Source organism: Xenopus laevis, chromosome 5S, assembly GCF_017654675.1.
Source record: "Xenopus laevis strain J_2021 chromosome 5S, Xenopus_laevis_v10.1, whole genome shotgun sequence".
NCBI lineage: Eukaryota > Metazoa > Chordata > Amphibia > Anura > Pipidae > Xenopus > Xenopus laevis.
In genome coordinates, this window is record NC_054380.1 from 126,100,733 (window position 1) to 126,125,196 (window position 24,464).

At 41.5% G+C, this 24,464-nt stretch overlaps 1 pseudogene; it reads right to left on the reverse strand.

The window, feature by feature from the left end:
* Positions 1-16,402: 16,402 nt before the first annotated feature.
* LOC108717491 overlaps positions 16,403-24,464 on the reverse strand; it is a 29,963-nt pseudogene continuing 21,901 nt past the window's right edge.

The following is a 24,464-nucleotide window of genomic DNA, read 5'->3' on the forward strand; positions in this document are numbered from 1 at the left end:
ATAAAATAGAGTTGTTATAATTCCCTAAACATGAGCCCACTGTATAGTTTATCTTCCATATGTTAAAAAATGGAGGGGGAAACCCGGTTACCCAAAAAATTTTTTTACAGACCTTTGCAGGCTATCACTGCAAAAAAAGGAGAACATGCCAGCATATTTTTTTGGGACTTAGAAAAATTTTGCAAGACTGGCAAATGAGGTAACGTTTAGTAAAATCAGCATCTTAGTGAATTTGCGGAGTTATGTCTATTCGCCATAGCAAAAATTGCTAGCGTTAGAGTGCGAAGCAACGCTTGCGTCTATCTCCTTTGCTAGCGAAGTGATGCAGCACTGAGAATTAGATGCCGTAGAACAATTCTCCTGTTGGTTGTATTTGATAAATGTCAGTGACATGGAGCTACTCAAATTTTATTCTGGTTTAAAAAAACAAATGAGTCTGGGCGTCATTGTATTAGAGTCAGCTTTTTGTAGATGTTATACCTCATATTTAAAGGTATTAAACAGTAAAAAATTAAAATCTTATAAGGTAATGAAAATATAATGTACTGGTACCCTGAATTGGTACAACAGGTGTGTTTGCTTCAGAAACTCTGTTATAGTTTAAATAAACAAGCTGCTGTGTAGCCATGGGGGCAGTCATTCAAGCTGGAAAAAGGAGAAAAGGCACAGGATACACAGCAGATAACAGATAAGCTCTGTAGTATACAATGGGATTCTTCAGAACTTATCTGTTATCTACTGTGTATCCTGAGCTTGAATGGCTGCCCCGTGGCTACACAGCAGCTTGTTTATATAAACTATAGTAGTACTTATCTGTTATCTACTGTGTATCCTGTGCTTGAATGGCTGCCCAATGGCTACACACAGTGGCTTAACTGGATGTTACTGGGCCCCACAGCAAATTAATTTTCTGGCCCCCAACATATTCAGAAGTTGTCCTGTTTTACCAATATATATTGAAATTGCTCATTAGTTATGGCCTCATGGGTCCCCCTAAACCTCCAGGGCCCCCTCCTGCAGCCACAGGCTCTGCTTCCCCTGTAGTTATGCCCCTGGCTACACGGCAGCTTGTTTATATAAACTATAGTAGTACTTATCTGTTATCTACTGTGTATCCTGTGCTTGAATGGCTGCCCCCATGGCTACACAGCAGCTTGTTTATATAAACTATAGTAGTACTTATCTGTTATCTACTGTGTATCCTGTGCTTGAATGGCTGCACCCATGGCTACACAGCAGCTTGTTTATATAAACTATAGTAGTATTTATCTGTTGTCTACTGTGTATCCTGTGCTTGAATGGCTGCGCCCATGGCTACACAGCAGCTTGTTTATATAAACTATAGTAGTACTTATCTGTTATCTACTGTGTATCCTGTGTTTGAATGGCTGCCCCATGGCTACACAGCAGCTTGTTTATATAAACTATAGTAGTACTTATCTGTTATCTACTGTGTATCCTGTGTTTGAATGGCTGCCCCATGGCTACACAGCAGCTTGTTTATATAAACTATAGTAGTACTTATCTGTTATCTACTGTGTATCCTGTGTTTGAATGGCTGCCCCATGGCTACACAGCAGCTTGTTTATATAAACTATAGTAGTACTTATCTGTTATCTACTGTGTATCCTGTGTTTGAATGGCTGCCCCATGGCTACACAGCAGCTTGTTTATATAAACTATAGTAGTACTTATCTGTTATCTACTGTGTATCCTGTGTTTGAATGGCTGCCCCATGGCTACACAGCAGCTTGTTTATATAAACTATAGTAGTACTTATCTGTTATCTACTGTGTATCCTGTGTTTGAATGGCTGCCCCATGGCTACACAGCAGCTTGTTTATATAAACTATAGTAGAGTTTCTGACGCAAACACATCAGTTTTACCAGTGCAGGGCAACACTACATTATATTGTCATTTCAACCGCTTTCAATTTTTTTGTTACTGTTCCTTATTATATACGTATATGCATACATACTGCAAATATCTTGGAGGACAAAAATCTCAAAGGCAGCAAAACAAAGATAGTGTTACTGTAGAACAAAGTTACATTATATTAGAGCAAAGTCTTTACAGAGCAATAAAGGAATTCTAAATTATATTTTATACCTCTGACATGGAAAAGAACTTGCTACCTCTGATGGCATCCGTATACAGTATGTATATCAGTTATGATACATTGAAGGCTGTGCCTGCTTTAGGAATTGCATTTTCCCATAAAACACTATGAGACAGACAGACAGACAGACAGACAGAAAGACGTATCGCCCGTCACTGTTTTCCACCTGAATACAACAGTGGCCAAAAGGCCCAGAGAGCCACGAGCCTTTTCTTCTCCAGTCAAAGGATTTGTATTTCTGTTCACTGGTTTTGCTAGGGATGAATTTCTGCTGATTCACGTATCTCCTTTGAAGTATTATTAGATTTATAGCAACTTTCAAGGAATATATTCTTTCCAGGCCCAAGATCAAAGCCTTGCCCGGGAGTATAGTAAGTTACAGTGTAAGGAAATTTTCATCCGAGGACCAGTCATCATTGTCTTTGTATCCAGGAATGTTATCACAGGGAAGCCCTGTTATGAGGCGCTATACAAACAGTGCCATTCAGACATAAACTAAAAGCAGACACAGCAAATTATCATTCTAATTTTAAAGATCCCACTGCTGAGGCAGATTCTGGTTAAAATACAATATAAATAGCCAGACAAAAGCACCACCGTATATTTATCCCAAAACAAAAGACTTAAATAAACTTCTGACAGATGTACTTTATGCAGATCCACAAGGACAGCCCTTGAGTTGAACTCACATTCAGGCTGGAGCTGTGACCATTCTTTTGTATAAACATTCTCCTGCTTGAAATGGGAGAATAGTCTGTCTGTGGAATATGGCACCTGATGATTTGTACTTCTTGGGTATTGATATTCAGCCCTGGCTTGGAATAAAACTGAACCCTTAAGCCTTAAAACTCCAGGGCTCTCAGCATGATGGCACACAGAGATTTTTGAAGCAAACATTGACAATAATGCAATAGTGAGGGTGACGGGACACATATAATGACACTATCATTCAGTGTCTGACTGGGACACCAGGGGCCACCAAAAAACCTTAGACCAGGTTCAGTACTATTATTCTTCCTCTCCTCACTCAACCTCTATTCTCCTAGTCTCTTTCTTTTACATACTATAATACTATAATCTTTATTCTTATATAAATAGGGAATGGCCGCCCAAAAACCTTAGACCAGGGGCCCACTCTCAGTACTATTAGTCTTCCTCTCTTCATTCAACCTCTATTCTCCTAGTCTCTTTTCTTTACATACTATAATCTATTATTCCATCTATTTAGCCCCTTTTTCTCATAGAAATAGGGAATGGCAACCTAAAAACCTTATACCAGGGGCCCACTCTCAGTACTATTATTCTTTCTCTACTCACTCAGCCTCTATTCTCCTAGTCTCGGACATGGGATAGGCGACAGAGAGGTACGTGCCTTGCGCCCCCTACTATGCCTACCCCTAGTTCCGGCCCTGAGTGTACCCAGACAGAAACCTACTTAAAGGAATTGTTCACTACTGAGTTAACATTTAGTATGATGTAGAAAGGTATATTCTAAGACAATGTGCAACTCTTTCCAGCTTTTCAGATGGGGGTCAGTGAATATAAAGAAGAATAAAGCTAATAATTAAAAAACTATAAATAATAAATAATAAAGACCAATTGAAACATTGATTAGAATTGGCCATTGTGTAACATACTAAAAGTTAACTTACAGATGAGCTACCCCTTTAAGCACAGGGAGAAAATACAAACTCCTTTGAATACAGTGCTTTGGCTGGAATTATACCTAGGACCCCAGGGCAGTAGCGTTAACAAATTAAATATCAGGAAATCTAGTATAAGTTTATTCCGTTTATGCTGAAACAAATCCAGTATTAGGAGAAGACGAGAAAATTAGAATCCACCCAATGGAGCTAGATATGCCACTGTTCTTACCACTGATGTTGCCACTAAACAAATCCAGTATTAGGAGAAGACGAGAAAATTAGAATCCACCCAATGGAGCTAGATATGCCACTGTTATTACCACTGATGTTGCCACTAGAACAAAGCTGACGTAGCACCAGTGAAATATGAGCACAACCAAGAAATAATCAATCCAATATTCTCTATATGGGTAGCACGGTACGGTTTTAGGAATATTAACACTTTCTATTCAGAAATAAAGTACAGACAGTAAATGGATTACTGTCAACAAGGCTTTATGAAGGACGGCTCATACCTTGCAAAGCTGATTAGACTGTATTAGAAGATAAGCAGAAAGCTGGATCATGGGGAGGCTGTTGTAGTGATACAGTAAAGTGAGGCTTTCCTAAACTCTGGGTACTGCTCGATATAACTGCAAAATCACAATACCAGTACCACAGTGATAAAAACTGAACATTTAAGCCAGAGTCGTCAGTAGAGTATGTGATTAAGTGATAGGTTTGTACAACTTTTTTCATTAATGATATGGTAGGTGGCCGTGTCTGTAAGATGAACCCTTCTTGGAAAGCCTCTTTACATACAGAGCACCCAACAAACCTATAAGGGTCATTGACTATGTCCAAGACAGGGTGAAATCCTTTTTTAGTGCACTGCAGATTAAATGATTTGACGAAGGTCTCTGTCCTCCATAAAGGTGCAGAGAGTGTATTTATTATGGGCAGGCTGGGGTGGCATGTAGATGTCCCCCCCTTTGACCCCAACCCATCCCTAATTTGCATGTCATTCAGATGCTCTAGTTAGTGAGTGCTGGTGGGTGCAGGCAGCAGAGGGACCCTGTACTTACCTCCTGCCCTATAGTAAATGGGAAGGGCAAGGTTAGAACTGCACCTCACACCAGATTTATTAGCACATCCCAGACAGAAGTCCTCTTTGAATGAGAACTAATGAGGCGCCCCTTAGTTGCACTTTCAACCTGGGTCTAAGTAAATGACCTCTTTATTAGATACAGATTAGGGAGCACCTCACTATTACGGCTCCAAGGAAGCGTACCAGGCCCAGACTGGCGATCTGAACACTCAAAACAACTGAAAAGCTGCTGTAAATTGCCATCAACTGGTGCTTTATATTGAACCTGTATGGCAACATTTGGAGCTTTAGAAATGACAGGGCTATTTGGAATCTTAGTTTATGGAAGAATGTGGTCACTGTGAAAGCAATTCCAATCAAATAGTGTTCCTGCACAAGCTCCCTCTCCCCAGCTGCACCAATGGACAACCCAGTTAAGCAGTGTTCCTTTGTATCGGAACTGAAAATGCACAGGCCCCCGTGTCTGGCCACTTCAATTCCTGTCGCTGCCGTTACAGCATGGGGAGCAGTTGAGGGGTGTCTGTCTGGTGCAGCAGTGAAGCACTATGATTAAATCATGGGTTAACTTCTCCTTAAACACCTGTGTGTATACAATAACTACATCTTAAGTTTATCTGGAACTAGAACAGAATAATGCTGAACCAATTCCCTCAAAACATTGTTTCTTACAATAGCCTTATCCTTAAAATCACGTGACTTTTCGTCACAAAACAAGGAAGTAAAACATTTTTGAGCCCCTCACTGGTTTCATATGGAAATTAGGGTTCAGATTCGGTTCGGTATTCGGCCAAATCGTTCACAAAGGATTCAGGGGTTCGGCCAAATCCAAAAAAAGTGGATTCGGTGCATCCCTAGAATGAACGCCAGCGATGGTCACGTTCACTAGCAAATTGGCACCTGCGCCTGTTAGTGAAAAGTCCTTAGCGTTAGCCACTTTGCCCCTTTAGTTAATCTGCCCCATTGACATATGTCTAAACAGCCCCGTCCTGAGTAGCTTCAATTTGTATGTTTGGCCTGTTTAGCTCAAGAAATAAATAAAAACATAGATGGAGCAGTGCTCCAGTTGGGCTGTGGTACTGGGTGCATAATTGAAGGTAATACTAATGGCTTACCAGGCAGTTTTAATCATGTCATTAATTACCTTATATTTGTTAATTTATTTATAAGCATATGGCTTGATGGTGAAGAGGCTATGGCATGTACAGTGTATTTCTTAGGGGGGGACACAAGGAGGCAGAAAGACCAAGCTGGAAAAATGTATGGGTGTAGTGGTCCTTTATTAGTTTACAGCAAGATGCGTAAATAGGAAACATTTTCCAAGCAGCTGCTCCGGATGTGTCTGGAATTTTGATTTCTATTTTTTTCCAGGGTGTGAACTTTTCACAGAGGGGAAACTACCATACGTTATTCAGGAAACAATAGCATGGGCCCCCTGATCTGATAAAACATATTTTATTGGATCGGAAACTACACATTGCCTTACGGGCATTAGGAGCAATTGCAGAATACACGTAAGGTAAATATGGCCGACAACAACCATCAAAGCTTCAGTTGCAACACTCTGCATGGGGCAACATGGAAACTTTTTTTTTTAAAATATTTGAAGTTATCTATTAGTGAGTGAAAATAGGATTCTTAGAGGCATATACTGTATATTAAAGGGTGAAAATACAGTTTGCAGATGGAATTGGTTGCACCAGGGCCTAAAGGTCCACTTCCACCATGAAACCACAGAATTCCTGCAGGTACTGTGTTTTACTGGACCTAGAGCTTTCTATGGTGGCACCGAACAGAAACAACAGAACCAAGAAGTCATAAAATAGCAAGTCTTACACAGTTGCTGTGTCAAAAGGAAAGGGAGCTTGGGTGCAGGAAGGGCATCAATTAAAGCAATTGTTCAGTATAAAAACTAGGCTGTGCAAAATAAAAAATGTTTAAAATATAGTTAGTTAGCCAAAAATGTAATGTATAAAAGCTGGAGTGACTGGATGTCTAACATACAGTTAGGTCCATAAATATTTGGACAGACAACTTTTTTTTCTAATTTTGGTTCTGTACATTTCCACAATGAATTTTAAATAAAACAACTCAGATGCGGTTGAACTGCAGACTTTCAGCTTTAATTCAGTGGGTTGAATAAAAATATTGCATAAAAATGTGAGGAACAATCACTTCATTTCAGGGGCTCAAAAGTAATTGGACCAGAGGTTAAAAAGTAATTGGACCATTGACGCAAAGGCTATTTCATGGGCAGGTGTGGGCAATTTCTTCGTTATGTCATTATCAATGAGGCAGATAAAAGTCCTGGAGTTGATTTGAGAGGGGTGCTTGTATGTGGAAGATTTTGCTGTGAACAGACAACATGGGGTCAAAGGAGCTCTCCATGCAGGGGAAACAAGCCATCCTTACGCTGAAAAAACAGAAAAAACCCATCCAAGAAATTGCTACAATATTGGGAGTGGCACAAACTACAGTTTGGTACATCCTGAGAAAGAAAGAAAGCAATGGTGAACTCAGCAACGCAAAAAGACCTGGACATCCACGGAAGACAACAGTGGTGGACTATCGCAGAATCATTTCCATGGTAAAGAGAAACCCCTTCACAACAACCAAACAAGTGAACAATACTCTCTACCATAAAGAGAATACTGCATGAAAGTAAATACAGAAGGTGCACTGCAAGGTGCAAGCCACCCATAAGCATCAAAAATAGAAAGGCTACATTGAGTGCATTAAAAGGGGCATAGAGTCAAGGAAGGAGGGGGTCATTCTTCCACTGTATAGAGCACTTGTAAGGCCCCATCTAGAATATGCCGTACAGTTTTGGTCTCCAGCGCTCAAACAGGACATTATTGTATTAGAGAGGGTACAGAGAAGGGCAACTAAGCTGGTAAAAGGTATTGAATATCTTAGCTATGAGGAAAGACTGGCCAAATTGGGGATGTTCACGCTGGAGAAGAGGCGCTTAAGGGGTGATATGATAACTGTATAAATATATAAGGGGATCATATAATAATCTCTCTAATGATTTATTTACCAGTAGGTCTTTCCAGCTGACACGAGGTCACCCATTCCGATTGGAAGAAAAGAGGTTCCGCCTAAATATTGGGAAGGGGTTTTTTACAGTGAGAGCTGTGAAGATGTGGAATTCTCTCCCTGAATCAGTTGTACAGGCTGATACATTAGATAGCTTTAAGAAGGGGTTGGATGGCTTTTTAGCAAGTAAGGGAATACAGGGTTATGGGAAATAGCTCATAGTCCAAGTTGATCCAGGGACTAGTCCGATTGCCATTTTGGAGTCAGGAAGGAATTTTTCCCCCTCTAAGGCAAATTGGAGAGGCTTCAGATGGGTTTTTTGCCTTCCTCTGGATCAACTGGCAGATAGGTAGTTAATATAAAAAAAAAAAAAAAAGGTTGAACTCGATGGACATGTGTCTTTTTTCAACCTTACTTACTATGTTACTATATTACTATGTTACTATGTTACTATGTATTGGACTTTGCTAAAAAAACATCTAAAAAAGCCAGCACAGTTCTGGAAAAAAGTTCTTTGGACGGATGAAACCAAGATCAACCTCTACCAGAATGATGGCAAGAAAAAAGTATGGAGAAGGCGTGGAACGCTCATGATCCTAAGCATAGCACATCATCATCTATAAAACATGGCGGAGGCAGTGTGATGGCTTGGGTGTGCATGGCTGCCAGTGGCACTGGGACACTAGTGTTTATTCATGATGTGACACAGGACAGAAGCAGCTGATTGAATTCTGAGGTGTTCAGAGACACTGTCTGCTCAAATCCAGCTAAATGCAGTCAAACTGATTGGGAGGCGTTTCATAATGACCCAAAACATACAGCCAAAGCAACCCAGGAATTTATTAAAGCAAAGAAGTGGAATATTCTTGAATGGCCAAGTCAGTCACCTGATCTGAACCCAATTGAGCTGCATTTCACTTGTTGAAGACTAAACTTCGGACAGAAAGGCCCACAAACAAACAACAACGGAAAGCCGCTGCAGTAAAGGCCTGGCAGAGCATTAAAAAGGAGGAAACCCAGAATCTGGTGATGCCCATGAGTTCAAGACTTCAGGCTGTCATTGCCAGCAAAGAGTTTTCAACCAAGTATTAGAAATGAACATTTTATTTTCAGTTTTTTCATTTGTCCATATTTTTATGCAATCTTTTTGTTCAACCCACTGAATTAAAACTGAAAGTCTGCAGTTCAACTGCATCTGAGTTGTTTCATTTAAAATTCATTGTGGTCATGTACAGAACCAAAATTAGAAAAAAAGTTGTCACTGTCCAAATATTTATGGACCTGACTGTAGCAGAACAGAACATTATTTCCTGCTTTTCAGATCTCTTGGTTTCCACTGATTGGTTACCAGGCAGTAACCAATCAGTTATGAGTCATAACTGTTGCTTGTGAATCAGAGCTGAATGCTGAGGATCAATTGCAAATTCACTGAACGGTTATGTCCCATGTGGACTCCCTTAAAGGGGATGTTCACCTTCCAAACACTTTTTTCAGTTCAGTTGTTTTCAGATCGTTCCCTAGAAATAGACTTTTTTCAATGACTCTCCATTATTTATTTTTTACTGTTTACTTAGTTTAAAGTTGAATGTTCGTGTGGTGGTTCAGTCTGGCAGCTCAGTAATTCAGGTGCAGATTCTGATCTGTTACAATTTTACAACATTTAGTTGATACATTTCTCAGCAGCATCTCTGGAGTATTAGCAACTATTGTATCATTTCTAACAGCTGCCTGTAATGAAACTCAGGGATTGTGCTCAGCAGGGACAAAGATAAGAAATGTATCAACTAAATGTATTCATTCAGAACAGTTTACAGGGTCGGCGACCTCCCCCTTTAGAAGGTGAAAAATAACACTTTACACTATAATATTAGAAAAACTGTGACACATAGAAAATAGAAAGTAATTGGAAAAAGTCGTTATTTCTGGTGATCTATCTAAAAACAACTAGTTGTTTGAAGGTCAACAACCACTTTAAAGTCACTGACTAGTTATATCAGAATTTTTGTTTATTTTGCACAGTCTATCTATTTACCCAGTTTTTATTTTTACACTGCACAGTTTCTTTAAAAGAAGTTTTGGACAATAAACCCGCAGTGTGCAAGCTGGACTGAGCCAGTGCTACTTGGAGTTCCATGACCTTTATAATTGCTCTTAGCCTGAAGCCTTCACATACATTAAATTTTATATATGTGCTCCTCCACAAAGCCCTGGACTTTACATCCAAGTAATTTGGAGACAAGGGTTAACAGTTAAAGGAAAACTATATCCCCAAAATGAATACTTAAGCAACAGATAGTTTATATCAAATTGAATGACATATTAAAGAATCTTACCAAACTGGAATATATATTTACATAAATATTGCCCTTTTACATCTCTTGCCTTGAGCCACCATTTCGTGACTCTATCTGTGCTGCCTCAGAGATCACCTGACCAGAAATACTACAACACTAACTGTAACAGGAAGAAGTGAGGAAGCAAAAGGCAGAACTCTGTCTGTTAATTGGCTCATGTGACCTTACTTGTGGTTTGTATGTGTGCACAGTGAATCGTACGATCTCAGGCGGCGGCCCTTATTTTTTAAAATGGCATTTTTCTATTTATGATTACCCAATGGCACATACTACTAGAAAAGTATATTATTATGATAATGGTTCATTCACATGATGCAGGGTTTTACACATGAGCTGTTTTACTCAGTATCTTTTAATAGAGACCTACATTGTTTGGGGGGTATAGTTTTCCTTTAAGCCCTAAAAGCAGCTTCATTTTTCGAAGTGTCATGGTTAGTGGAAACAAATAAGCTATGCATGTCGGGTGGAAATAGCGTGGGGGGAAACCATCTGTGACATCTGCAGGATATAACAATCAAGGCTACCTTTGCAACTGGCAGATGTATAGGAAAGGATGATGCTTTTCAACATCTTCAAAAAATGCAACACAAGGATGGGAGGACATTTCCTGTCCCAATATAGGTTTACAGTGTATGACTTCAGAGGGAATAGAATACCCTGCTGCTCACTTCATGCAGGTGTTCTGTGGGTAGAACCATTGGAATGAGTGATTGCAGAGAGGACAGAGGCTACTGGGGGTGCCTGGTGGTACAGAAATGGGCCCACAGCCCTCGCTCAAGACTCACCAAAAACAATAGTCAGAAGGAGCACCCTCCAAATTCTCAATAAGTAAATAAACTCGAGGTGCTAATCCCGAGGAGGCTGCCCATCAAAAGTCACCAATGTAGTTATGCATAAAGAAAAAGAAAAGATTGCACACTCTTTTTTATTTGCCAGTTACAACATTTGGCAACTGCTTGTTGCCCTATGAGTTTCAACTACAAATAAAAGCAAAAAAAAGCTGCCTTTTTCTGTATTTTCTTGCCCCTGATGAAGACCTGTGTTGGTTGAAACGCATAGGGCAACATGCAGTTGCCATATGTTGTAACTGGCAAATAAAACATTTTTCTTTAAGAGTGTGCAATCTTTTCTCTCTCTGGAAACTCAAGATATTTGTTTACACTCTAAATACTCCTGATACTTTGTGGATAAGCATGAGAAATATTAGCTCTGTGTCACGGTCGGCACCCTAAACCAGAACTAATGCCAAGCTCCCTGGTCTCGGCTCGGCTTCACCAGTAGTGTGACCGCCTTTGGCTTCGGGAGGAGCCCTCAGCGTACTCAGATGCCACCTGGACTTTTCGAGAGGAGCAAGGCGAGGAGTTCTGGCAAGCAAAGGGGCACAACAGTTAAAAGTCAGTTAGGCCAAAGGTCGCGGTACAACAGGATAAGGCAGAATCGTAGTCAGGCAGGCTGGGTCGAGGCAGGCGGAAAACTAGGATCGTCAGGCAGGCAAAGGGTCAAACCGGGTAATCAATCAGAATAGGATCAGGCAGAAGGAGTAGTCAAAATACAGGCTGGGTCGAAGTACGGATATCAGGATGGTCAAAAACAGGCAAGGTCACAACAGGTGATCAATAACAAGCAGGAACAGATGCACAAGGCTCAAAGGCACCAGGAAAACTAGTCCTATCAGGGGCAAAGAATCCAATGTAATGGCCCTTTAAATGGCCCTTTAAATACCCAGTCACACGTCAGCGCGCCTGCGCCTATAAAAATAGCAGAGGCGCCCCGCGCGCCTCCTTAGTTCACGGCGCATCAGGAAGAGAAGACCGGCGTGGCGGGCAACCCCGCCGGCCCGCTAGACCACCAGGGTATGTCGTTTTTATTACACTCTGTACTTCATATGTGTTCATACAAGCCCCATGGAGTCAAGGAGCCCAGAAGAAAGGAAAGATACCACCTGAAGAATAATTTCAGTATATCCTTGAAATAATATCCAGCGAAGATCTCATTCCTCAGCTGAACATAAAAACCATAAATGCCTTCCTTTTGCTCCAAGTGGTAACACCTATTCAACACTGGATTGTAGCAACAAGCATTTTGTAATGCACATCTGCTTCCTTTCTCTTTATGGTGGTAACGAGGTGCCACACCTGGTGAAAGAAAGAGCACGATGGAATAAAAATAGTAAAAGTAAATGAAAAGCTTTGATCTAAAGCAGGGATCCCCAACCTTTTGAACCTGTGAGCAACATTCAGAAGTAAAAGGAGTTGGGGAGCAACACAAGCATGAAAAATGTTCTTGGGGTGCCAAACAAGTGCTGTGATTGGCTATTTAGTAGCCCCTATGTGGATTGTCAGCCTACATTGAGGCTCTGTTTGGCAGTGCACCTGGTTTTTATGCAATTAAAACTTGCCTCCAAGCCTGGAATTCAAAAATAAACACTTGCTTTGAGGCCACTGGGAGCAACATCCAAGGGGTTGGAGAGCAACATGGGGCTCACGAGCTACTGGTTGGGGATCACTGATCTAAAGGGTGGGGAGATGTACAGTTGGGGAGCAGGGTAATGCACCCCTTAATGTTTAATAACAGATAATTACACTAATGTTTAATAACAGATAATTACACTAATGTTTAATAACAGATAATTACACTAATGTTTAATAACAGATAATTACAACTTGATTACAAGATGATTCAAATGATCACAAGTAATCTCTGAATTCCATGACCTACTGTATATAAAACCCTGTGTAGTAGTATATAGTGTGCATAAGTGTAGTATATTTAAAGGTGGTCATTTCGACAGATGTCCCCTCAATCCTAAAATCAATCCTAAGGGTCAGGGCACACGGGAAGATTCAGGGAGATTAGCCGCCCCAGCGACAAATCCCTCTTCTTCGAGGCGACAATCTCCCCGAACTGCCTTCCCCTACCTTCCTGTCAGCTCTAATGAAAAATCGCCAGCGTTACGGCACTCGTGGCGCTTCATTTTCCGAGGTTGCCCGAGGTTGCCTCACAAGGAAACTTAGGAAAACAAATTGGCGCGAGTGCCATCCCGCTGGCGATTTTTCATTATATCCGGCGGGAAGGCAGTTCGGGGAGATTGTTGCCCCGAAGAAGAGGCGATTTGTCGCCGGGGCGACTAATCTCCCCGAATCTGCCCGTGTGCCCTGACACTTAAGGAATGTAAATGGCCTGCTGGGTAGAAAATTTGATTCACCAATAACCTCCCTTCAGTTTATCTAGTGAGCCCCTAGGAGCTGTCTCTACAGTCTAAGGAAAGAATATTGCTTTGGTGGAAATATTTGATTGGCTGCACCTTGAAATAATTTCCAGGCAAGATCTCGTTCCTCAGCTGAACCGAAATGCTTTCCTTTTGCTCCAAGTGGTAACACCTATTGAACATTGCATTGTAGCAACATGCATTTTGTAGTCTGCTTCCTTTCTCTTATAGTGGTAACGAAGTGGCAGCACAATTCGCCTTATAGGATGGCCATTAGATTTAAAGGGATACTGTCATGGGAAAAAAGTTTTTTTCCAAGACGCATCAGTTAATAGTGCTGCTCCAGCAGAATTCTGCACTGAAATCCATTTCTCAAAAGAGCAAACATTTTTTTTTTATATTTAATTTTGAAATCTGCCATGGGGCTAGACATATTGTCCGTTTCACAGCTGCCCCCGTCATGTGACTTGTGCTCTGATAAAGGTCAGTCACTCTTTACTGCTGTACTGCAAGTTGGAGTGATATCCCCTTACCTTTCCCCCCACCAGCCTAACAGAACAATGGGAATTTAACCAGAGAGCTGCTCCCTAACACAATATAACAGCTGCCTGGTAGATATAAGAACAGCACTCAATAGTAAAATCCAGGTCCCACTGCGACACATTCAGTTACATTGAGTAGGAGAAACAACAGCCTGCCATAAAGCAGTTCCTGACAGAAAGCAGTTCTATCCTAAAGTGCTGGCTCTTTCTGAAAGCACATGACCAGGCAAAATGACCTGAGATGCACCTACGCACCAATATTACAACTAAAAAAAATACATTTGCTGGTTCAGGAATTAAATTTTTTTTGTAGAGTGAATTATTTGCAGTATAAAAAGTATAATTTAGAAATAAAAACGACATCATAAAAATTATGACAGAATCCCTTTAAGTAACTTTAAGAGAGCTGTAGAGAAACCTTCATGTTTGGGCAAATCACATAGCTTGAATCATGCTTTAACTGACTGCTGACACACACCTCTAACTACTTTATATTAGGGAGACAGTTACTAACACATCAAAGAAGACAGCTCCACCCGAGTCAAGCAGGTGATGCAGCCCTATTTCAGAATCCTGTATTTCTGCAGGCTAAGCATATAAGGGATCAATTGAACGAAGGCGAGTAGGCAAGCTGCAGTTGTACATTGTCTTGTAAAAAGCTGTTTACTTGCAGGAATTCTCTGTGCTATTACTGAACTTCACTTCCCCTGGGCCTAGAGAAAGCATCTACTAAATGAAAAACAATAATTTTATATGATACACAGAGAAAATTAAGGAGCATCCTCAATGCACAACACTATGCATCTTTATATTTAAGAGAAACTAAACGAAAAATATATGTTGAAACAATGAATGGTCCCATTTGTCGCACTCTGTAAATTACTTCTTATTGAAATAAAATTTATAATTAATTAAAGAGTTTTTGGAGTTCATTAATTTGAATAATTGTTTTTTTATTTGATCACATAAGATATTCATTCACTTCGTGGCCAACGCGCGTTTCACCTTGGATGGCTTTGTCAGGGCATTAAAATAAAACCTTTTTTGTAAATATAAATGACATTGTTCTTTCGGCATATACTCTGTTGCCACCATTGCTGTTGCCACATTTCTTGTGCAGGCTAATAAGAACAGACGCATGTATATACATATACATTACAAAAGCCCATGAATAACCTGTAAAGTACGTGATGTCATCAGTTATAAAAATGTACCCATTCAAAATTTATGTAAGAAATACAAAGTTTCCTCATATCCCGCCTGCCACACCAGGTGTTATAAAGAGCATGACGGAATAAAAAAAAGTAAAAGATAATGAAAGGTTTTTTATCTAAAGGGTGGGGAGCAGGGTAATGGATCCCTTAATGTTTAATAACAGATAATTACAAGTTGATTCAAATGGTAACAAGTAATCTCTGAATTCCATGACCTACTGTATATAAAACCCTGTATTTGCAGCCTCTCTTTTTTGTGTGGTGTGTCTCATACACAAGGGTATATGTTATGAACCCTGAAGGCAGGAATACAAGGTGAGGTAGCTTGGTAGCTTTAGCCTGACAATCAGTATATTTAAAGGTGGTCCCCCCAATCCTAAAGGAATGTAAGTGGCCGGCTGGGCAGAAAATTATATTCACCAATAACCTCCCTACAGTGTATCTAGTGAGCCCCTAGCAGCTGTAGTCTAAGGAAAGAATATTGCTTTGGTGGAAATATATGATTGGCTGCACCAAGGTTATAGAGAATAACCTAGAAAATATCAACTGTTTCTTATATCTGCCATAGGTTCATTACATTTAGCACTGTCTGTATCTGTTTGTTTTCATGAGTACAGAGCTCTGGCAAGGCCCCATCTACAATATGCCGTACAGTTTTGGTCTCCAATGCTCAAATAGGACATTATTGTATGAATGAAGGTCAACTAAGCTGGTAAAAGGTATGGAAAATCTAAGCTATGAGGAAAGACTGGCCACATTTACCAGTAGGTCTTTCCAGCTGACAAAAGGGCACCCATTCCATTTAGAAGAAAGGAGGTTCCGCCTAATTATTCGGAAGGGTTTTTTTTTTTACAGTGAGAGCTGTGATATGGAATTCGCTCTCTGAATCAGTGGTACAGGCTGATACATTAGATAGCTTTAAGAATGGGTTGGATGGTGTTTAGCAAGTGAGGGAATACAGGGTTATGGAAGATAGCTCATAGTACAAGTTGATCCAGGGACTAGTCCGAATGCATGGAACTCATGCAAGCCTTATGCACAGATGCCACTGAATGTACAAAAAGTCTGAGCTATATTAGATGGTGCATTTCATATATGCAAGGTATATCTGTAGCTACAGACACCAGTCTTTGATCCATGAGTAACATGTGCTGACACCAGCAGACATTTTTATTAAAAAAATCGCCAAGATCTTCTAATAAAAAGGCCGACCCTTGGATGGCTTGCTCTTGAGGTGTCCTGCTGAACGGCGCAGTTTCTTCCTCTCTCCTTGATGCTTCCTTTCCGCTTCCTGACGTTTCCTATGTTGTTCAGACTGATAAAGAAACATTACAAGTGATTAATTAGGCTTGTTATAGAGTTGCATTAAAAAAATGCTTGTGACATCAAATCGCAAGGGACGTATTATGCCCTTCTGAATAAATACATCATGATGGAGGAGTGAGAGGCAAGATGCAGTTGTAGCACAGGACAAACTATTTAGTCATAAAGTAAAATATTTGCCTAGCAACCAGAACATACAGAAAAATTGCTTTAGCAAAGAGTCCTGGTTGGTAAGTTTTGTGTAGAATAATCAGGATGATCATATTTTAATTCTTAGCATATTTGTTTGCCAGGATAATAAGGATTAATTAAGTTAATGTGAGCAAGCATCTGCATCCAGGGGTACTATTGTGACGTCACTTGTGTTTTCTTAAATACATAGCAATCATTTTTTCTCCATGCAGAGACATTATTTACCATGTGACTCATACTCATGCCACAGAGTACATTTTTTAACATTGTTTGGAAGTTGAGTGTTGTAGGGTGTAATAATATTACCTGTGCGGCGGGGTCGCCCGCCGCGTGGTTCCGTGGTGCTGGATCCAGCGCCATCTTGATTTCTAGGGCGCGCGCGGTGCGCCTGCGCACCTCTTAAAGGTAATCACGCCAGTGCGCATTGGCGCACGTTTTGGCGCGAAATTTGAAGGTATTTAAGGCCCATTCATACTCACAGCCAGTGCCCGTGATAGAACTTTGTTTCTTAGTGGTTTCTGAGCCTAGTGCATCTGTTCCTGTTATTCTGTATCCTGATTATCCGTGTTTGACCCTGCCTGTATCCTGACTACTCTGAACTCTGTATCCTGACCCTTGCCTGCCTACGACAACTCTTCTTGCTTAACCCCTTGATTGACAACCCGGTTTGACCCTTGCCTGCCTGACGATTCTGATATCCGCCTGCCTTGACCCAGCCTGTCTGACCATCCTTCTGCCTAATCCTTTTATACCGTGACCTTCGGCCCAAAAAGACTCTGCTAACAGCCGTGGCCCTTCGCCAGCCAGAACATCTCGCCTTGCACCCCTCGTTAAGTCCAGGTGGCACCCAAGTAAGCTGAGGGCTCCTCCCGAAGCCCAACGGTGGTCACACTACTGGTGAAGCCGAGCCGAGACCAGGGTGCTTGGAATTTGTTCTGGTATCGGGTGCCGGCCGTGACATAGGGCTTCTTGGTAGTCGTGTTGGGTGTACACATTGAGGCACAAGGTCTCACTAGGTAGTAGAAATTATAATCGTAAGGGCTAGGACACTGTAGGATTCCCCACCAGAATTATGGAGTACACTGGTTGCTGGCTGAATTAGTGTCTGCTTCCTAACAGCACTGAATGGTTTACAAAAATGAAGTAGTTGCCCATGACCTATTGGCTGTGGAAGGTGGTACAGGTTAGGGAAGAGGCAGCTCCTTATTGTCAGGGGAATGGTGGTTTGGTGTATTAACTCTGGGTACCACAACACACCATTCCTGCAAAAAAAGCCCTGCAGCACCAAGGATTCAACCACAGATTTTCTCCATAACAGTGATTTGGTGCCACCAATCAGAAATGTGCATTATTACTACTTGGTTTTAGGGGTTACAGGACTGACCTAAATCTGCATCTTCTTCCTACACTGACCTGAAAGCTTTCAAATCAAAGATCTTTGGTGGAGATGATAAGGAGCTCCAGGTTACTCAGAGTAATGTCTGCTTAGGCTCTGGTATCTACTGCAGCAACAGGTAAAATGTTACTGCAAATCCTGGTCTCACAATTAGATGGCCAAACCAAATACGGGGGTTGTATTTGGGTTGCTATCTGAAGGCCCTTCTGTAGAGATTCCCCTTGAGACAGTGTGTCGTGCATAGAAAGCTGGATCACAAAGGTGCTGATAGACTAGGGACACGCCATGCTGGAACTCGCTCTTAACTAGAAATTCATGAACTAAAAATAGAGAAGGCAGAATAAAACGAATGACACGTAACCCAAGTACGATGAACTTGTCAGGGATCAAGCCAACTGCTGTAACATATACGACCAGGACCCCCCCCAGGACTTCTTGTACTGACCGGCATCCTAAAATAAGAGTTCTGCAACTGCATGCGCAAACCTTCTGGGAGATAAATTTAAGAAACCAAGTGCTTAGTCAGAATGAAGGTGTCACTGGCAGGGGTGATGGCTCGTCATTGAGAACTTGCTGGAATGGGGAACCCTACAGTATCACAGGGCACAGGAATGACTTTTATCAATACAATGCTGCCACACATTATGCAATGTACAGCTGTGCTACATAATGCTGCCAGTGACTTACAGCATATGCCCACAGCATACTCTCTTACATTTCTCAATGTAAATGTAAGTTGTTTGCTGCCCACGGCAGTGTCAGCAACATTCAAAGTTCCCAGTTTTTCCTCCACTCTTAGACGATCTTCAAGGGTTTTGCTGCACAGGGACAAATCAGAAGTTAGAATTTCATATGTGATTCACTAATGGTGGGATCTGCACATGGCTACTGGCAATGCACCGAATCCAGGATTCAGTTCAGGATTCAGCCAAATCCAAGTAGATGGCCTAACCAAATCTGAATCTTTAATTTCATGTAATTCTTTGTCACACTAACAAGGAAATTGTGTTTTTTTTTTTTTACATGCTGTATGTGCGGTTCTTTCTAACCCTTCCTTACCTAAATTTCATATGCTAATTGCCGTTGGATTCCGTTCGGGATTCCTCCATTGTTACTGAAATAATCACTTTTATATTCACTATTCCTCTCTCAGCATTTGTTTCTCTTCATTCTCTCTTCATGCAGCAATTGGGTGTCAGATGAATGATCCAATATATCTTATGAGTGGGGTTCCCTTTCCTAGCAGATGTAGTAGAGTTCATTCAAATAACTTGATTACAGTACAAACGGAATCTAACAAAATAACTGCCTTTTGCACAAATCCTGCATGTAGAGAGACATGTCTGGTGATTTTAATAGAGTGAGCTCTAATTCATCTTCTAGGCAAAAGGAGCCCCCTATAAGATATATTGGATCTAACTGTCAATGAAAGTCTGACACCCAACTGAATGAAGAGAGAAAGAAGAGAAACAGATGCTGAGAGAGGAATAGTGATGATAAACTTGATTATTTCAGAAACTGTACAGAATATTTAATTGATTGTATTTAGAAAGTTTCTTATTTCAGTATGCTGAAGCTTATATTAAATTTTCATTTTTGCGATAGCTCTCCTTTAAACACACTTCCACTATTCTGAACTGTATATGTCTGTAGTTCTGTAGTCTAACTGACATGAGACCCTATCTGCGCCCATTCTGATTGGGCACAAAGGCAAAGCCTTACAAGGGAAGATAGGCAGCAATTCACCCCTCTATGAATAAATGAACGATTGTTTGTGTGGAAAGAGGTGGAATGCAGGCTGAGGCAGAAACTGAAAACATATTTATTACACATTTATTACTGTGTAATAAAACTCCTAAAAAAAACTCAAATGTCAGGAAGGCTATTGACATCTTCAAATGGTTCAACGGACCTCTGTCATCGACTTCTACATGAATTCAGCAGGTTTTAGGTGGCGGATATTCAAATTAGAGCTGTTTTCAGGGGTGATAAATGTCAGATTCAAATTCACATTCGAGTTGGTGCTTTTAAATTCGAATTTGTGAGTTTTGACACAATAAAAATTCAAAAATTAATAAATCTGCCCCTAAAACTTAGGGTGAACCACCCCTTTAGCTGCTGCTATGTTCTGGCTCTGGTCTAGTAACAGAATGTTCTTTACCAAACACTACACAGTTTTCCTTCCCATCAGTAACGTAACTTGGTGGGGGTGGGCCCTGGTGCGAGCCATGCAGACGGGCCCGCCCCGACTCCAGCCGGCTGCAGCGCGCACGATCTTCCGGGGGGGGGGGCCCTGCGGGGGTGCGGGCCCTGGCCCATTTGCACCCCCTGCTCCCCCGGTAGTTACGCCCCTGCTTCCCATCACCTTCAGGCTTTATCAGTACATAGAGAAACAATGAGTAGGACGAGATGACCTCAGAAAGAACAGAAGCTCTCCGGCCTTGAAGAAACTCATCAGAACCTCTGCTCTGCACTGCAAAGCCAAACAGCTTGTTCCCTAACCTAAATAGCCATATGCGTCATTTCTAATATTCTATTTTCTATTCACTTCTGATTAGTGCAGTAACTAATTATATTCCATGTTTTACTTTATTATATAATTTCAAAATGTTGTGGACCAATTTCACTCCCATGCTGAGCTTTCTTATCTCAGGCTGCAGATTCCTCCTGTTTTTTTTCTCTCTTTTTAAAAGCCTCTTTCTTACAAATTCCTGCATAAATCCGAGCTCCACTATACTATAGGACTGCTGGCACAGGGGTATTTTCTGGCTTTAGAAATGCGTGCTGTGTAAAAGTGCCCACTCTCAGCTTAAAAAAATATCTTTTAAAAAAAAGTCTTTCCCGAGTAGTGCCTTGCTAAACATAACCTGCATATAAAAATAGATATGGGATCCATTATCTGGAAAACCATTATCCTGAAAGCTCTGAGTTATAGAAAGGCCACCTTCCATAGACTCCATTTTATCCAAATCTTATGATTTTAATGATTTCCTTTTTCTCTGTAATAATAAAACATTACATTGTATTTGATCCAAACTAAGATTTAATTTATCCTTATTGGAGGCAACGCCAGTCTATTGGGTTTATTTAAGGTTTACATGATTTTCTAGTAGACTTAAAGGAGAAGCAAACCCTAAAGTAAAAACACCACTACCCTACATAGTCCCCCTCCCTCCTCCCCCCCAGCCTAGCTGCTACCCCGAGCAAATGCCCCTAAGTCTTTACTTACCGGAGTTTAGGTAATTTCGGCCGTGAACTCCGCTGGACAGAATCTGCACGAGGGGTAAGTAAAGACTTAGGGGCATTTGCCCGGGGTAGCAGCTAGGCTGGGGGGACGAGGGAGGGGGTTTATGTAGGGTAGGGGGATAGGGTTTTTTTTTACTTTAGGGTTTGCTTCTCGTTTAAGGTATGAAGATCCAAATTCCGGAAAGATCTGTTATCTGGAAAACCCCAGGTCCCAGGCATTCTGGATAACAGGTCCCATACCTGTACTACAAAAAAAAAAAAGAATTAGAATAAATGTCTCTTTAAAAATGCTTTTCAGGTTAGGCTGCATGTTTTCCAATGAGCAATCCAAGAAGGGGAAATGGCACCTCTCTCTTTTGAAGAGTTGTTCTAATTTGCTTGTTTAAGCCCTATCCCACCATGCCGATATTCTTATATAAATACTCTGGCTCTGCATTGTGCTACCGGTAGCAAGTTTGCTTTCAAAGCCCTTGTATGAACTTATTTGTGTGCACAGCTAAGCCCCCGAGCGAGACCATGGCAGGAGATCAGTCACTGACGAGACAGCCCAGGGATTTTTGTAGCAGACTTGTTAAGTGGTGATAGATATCTGGCTGCCGAGCACGTTATGTTTAGCAAGGCACTGCTTGGGAAAGACTTTTTTTTTAAAGATTATTAAAGCCAGATATTTTTTTCTGTTTAAATTTGCCCCATTGACCTCAAGAAGTTGCGCCAGGTCGGGAGCAATTTAAAATAATGGTGCAATTTTTGGAACTGGTTTGGCGGGAAGCCTAGATATACAGTTATAGGATTTGTTATCCAGAAAACTACGAATTACGGGAAGGATGTTTAAAAGTACAGGTATGGGACCCATTATCCAGAGAATACAGAAGAAAAGGGAAAAAGTGGAAAAAATGTTTTACTTCCTTGTTTCGTGACGAAAAGTCATGTAATTTCCCTTCCTGCCCCTAATTTACATATGTTAATTAGAATTTGGTTCAGCCAGGCACAAGGATTTGTCCAAATCCTGCTGAAATAAATAGTGATAGAAATATAGTGCCATAGATTCTAAATGAAGGCAAATGTTACCCAAAGACCACATTAACAGGCACAGTCAGGGTCAGAGGGCAGTCACATGCAAGGTTAGGAGTGAGAGAGCAGTCACAGACACAGCTAGGGTCTGAGGACAGTCACAGACAAGGCCGGAGGTCAGAGGGCAGTAACAGGCACAGATAGGGTCAGAGAACGGTCACAAGCAAGGCTCAGAGTCAGATGCCAGTCACAGGCAAGGCTAGGGGTCAGAAGGCAGTCAAAGGCAAGGCTAGGGGTCAGAGGGCAGTCACAGGCAAGGCTAGGAAGTAAGAGAGCAGTCACAGGCAAGGTTAGGAGTGAGAGAGCAGTCACAGACACAGCTAGGGTCTGAGGACAGTCACAGGCAAGGCCGGGGGTCAGAGGGCAGTCACAGGCAAGGGTAGGGGTCAGAGGGCAGTCACAGGCAAGGCTAGGGGGTAAGAGCGCAGTCACAGGCAAGGTTAGGAGTGAGAGAGCAGTCACAAACACAGCTAGGGTCTGAGGACAGTCACAGGCAAGGCCAGGGGTCAGAGGGCAGTCACAGGCAAGGCTAGGGGTCAGAGGGCAGTAACAGGCACAGCTAGGGTCAGAGGACGGTCACAAGCAAGGCTCGGAGTCAGATGCCAGTCACAGGCAAGGCTATGGGTCAGAGGGCAGTCAAAGGCAAAACTAAGGATGAGAAGGCAGTCAAATGCAAGGCTAAGGGTCAGAAGGCTAAGGGTCAGAAGGCAGTCGCAAGCAAAGCTATGGACTTATGGTCTGATGAAGTGACCTTGTAGTCACGAAACGCGTTGAGCCATGCACTCCCCTGCCCTGCTCATCTGGACTCTTGTGATTTTAACCAAGTTTGATCAATAAAGGAAGATTTTATACAGTTCTTTCATATAGTGTCTCCATCCAAAGAAGAATCCAACTTATGTGCCTTCAGTACAGTGCAAGCAAAGCTATGGGTCCGAGGGCAGACAAGACTAAGGATGAGAAGGCAGTCACAAGCATTGGTAGGGGTCAGTGGGCAGTTACTGATAAGACTAGGGTCAGAGGACAGTCATAGGCAAGGTTACAGGTCAGAGGGCAGTCAAAAGCCAGGCTACGGGTCAGAGGGAAGTCACAAGCAAGGCTAGGGTCAGAAAGTAGTGTTATATATAATATAAAAACATATATATGTGTTGCCACAATTGACAATATAAGGTTGATGGAAGCCCCACTACACGTGGTAACCCTATTTCAGCCTGCCATACTGAACTTTGAGCCCTTTTTATTTTTACTGGATATAATCTGTTTCTCTTTATTAAACACAATAATCCTTATACCAATGAGGGGATTAGATTACACTTTACCATCCTGCATTGTATGAACAGGTTTCCTTGCTTACAGGCAATCTATTTACAGGCTCAGTAATTCAGGATTACGTCCCTACTAAACCTAAACCTAAATACCTGGCCTGCTGAGACCCTTAAGAGCGATAGTTGGAAACGCCACTTAAACCAGCATCAACAGCTTAACATAAATAACCCAAGAGAGAAAATATTGTGATGGTTCTGCCTCTCCCGTCATAATTTCTATTAAATTCTCAGTGATCTGTTGCATGAAACTGAGGAAACAAAAACAGAAATAGTCTGGGGCATCATTTGTTTCATATGATTTCCTCTGCTTGTAACCGGATTATCAGATCAAAGAGACTCATGAACGTGACACAAGGGGATCCCTGTACAACCATTTAGCCACAATTAGGGCAAATTATCTTCTCAGACAGTATCTGGGACACAGAGGGGGATTAGCCTCCTTTATCAAATCTCCTGTTGGTAAACAAGATCTCAGCTGTGCCAGGCCACATGTTAGTGGATGAACCCCGTTTCTAGGTAATGATCTATGTCAGGGCTGTCCAACTGGCGGCCCGCGACCCCCCCTTCTGTGGCCCCCGACATGCTGTGTCTTCTTACCATATGTAAACTTTAAGAGGTATCACAAAAGAGATTAACTGGCCCCTGCATTGTTTAAACCTCAAATTCAGACTAATCCCCCGTATTGTTTACACCTTATTCAAAATGCT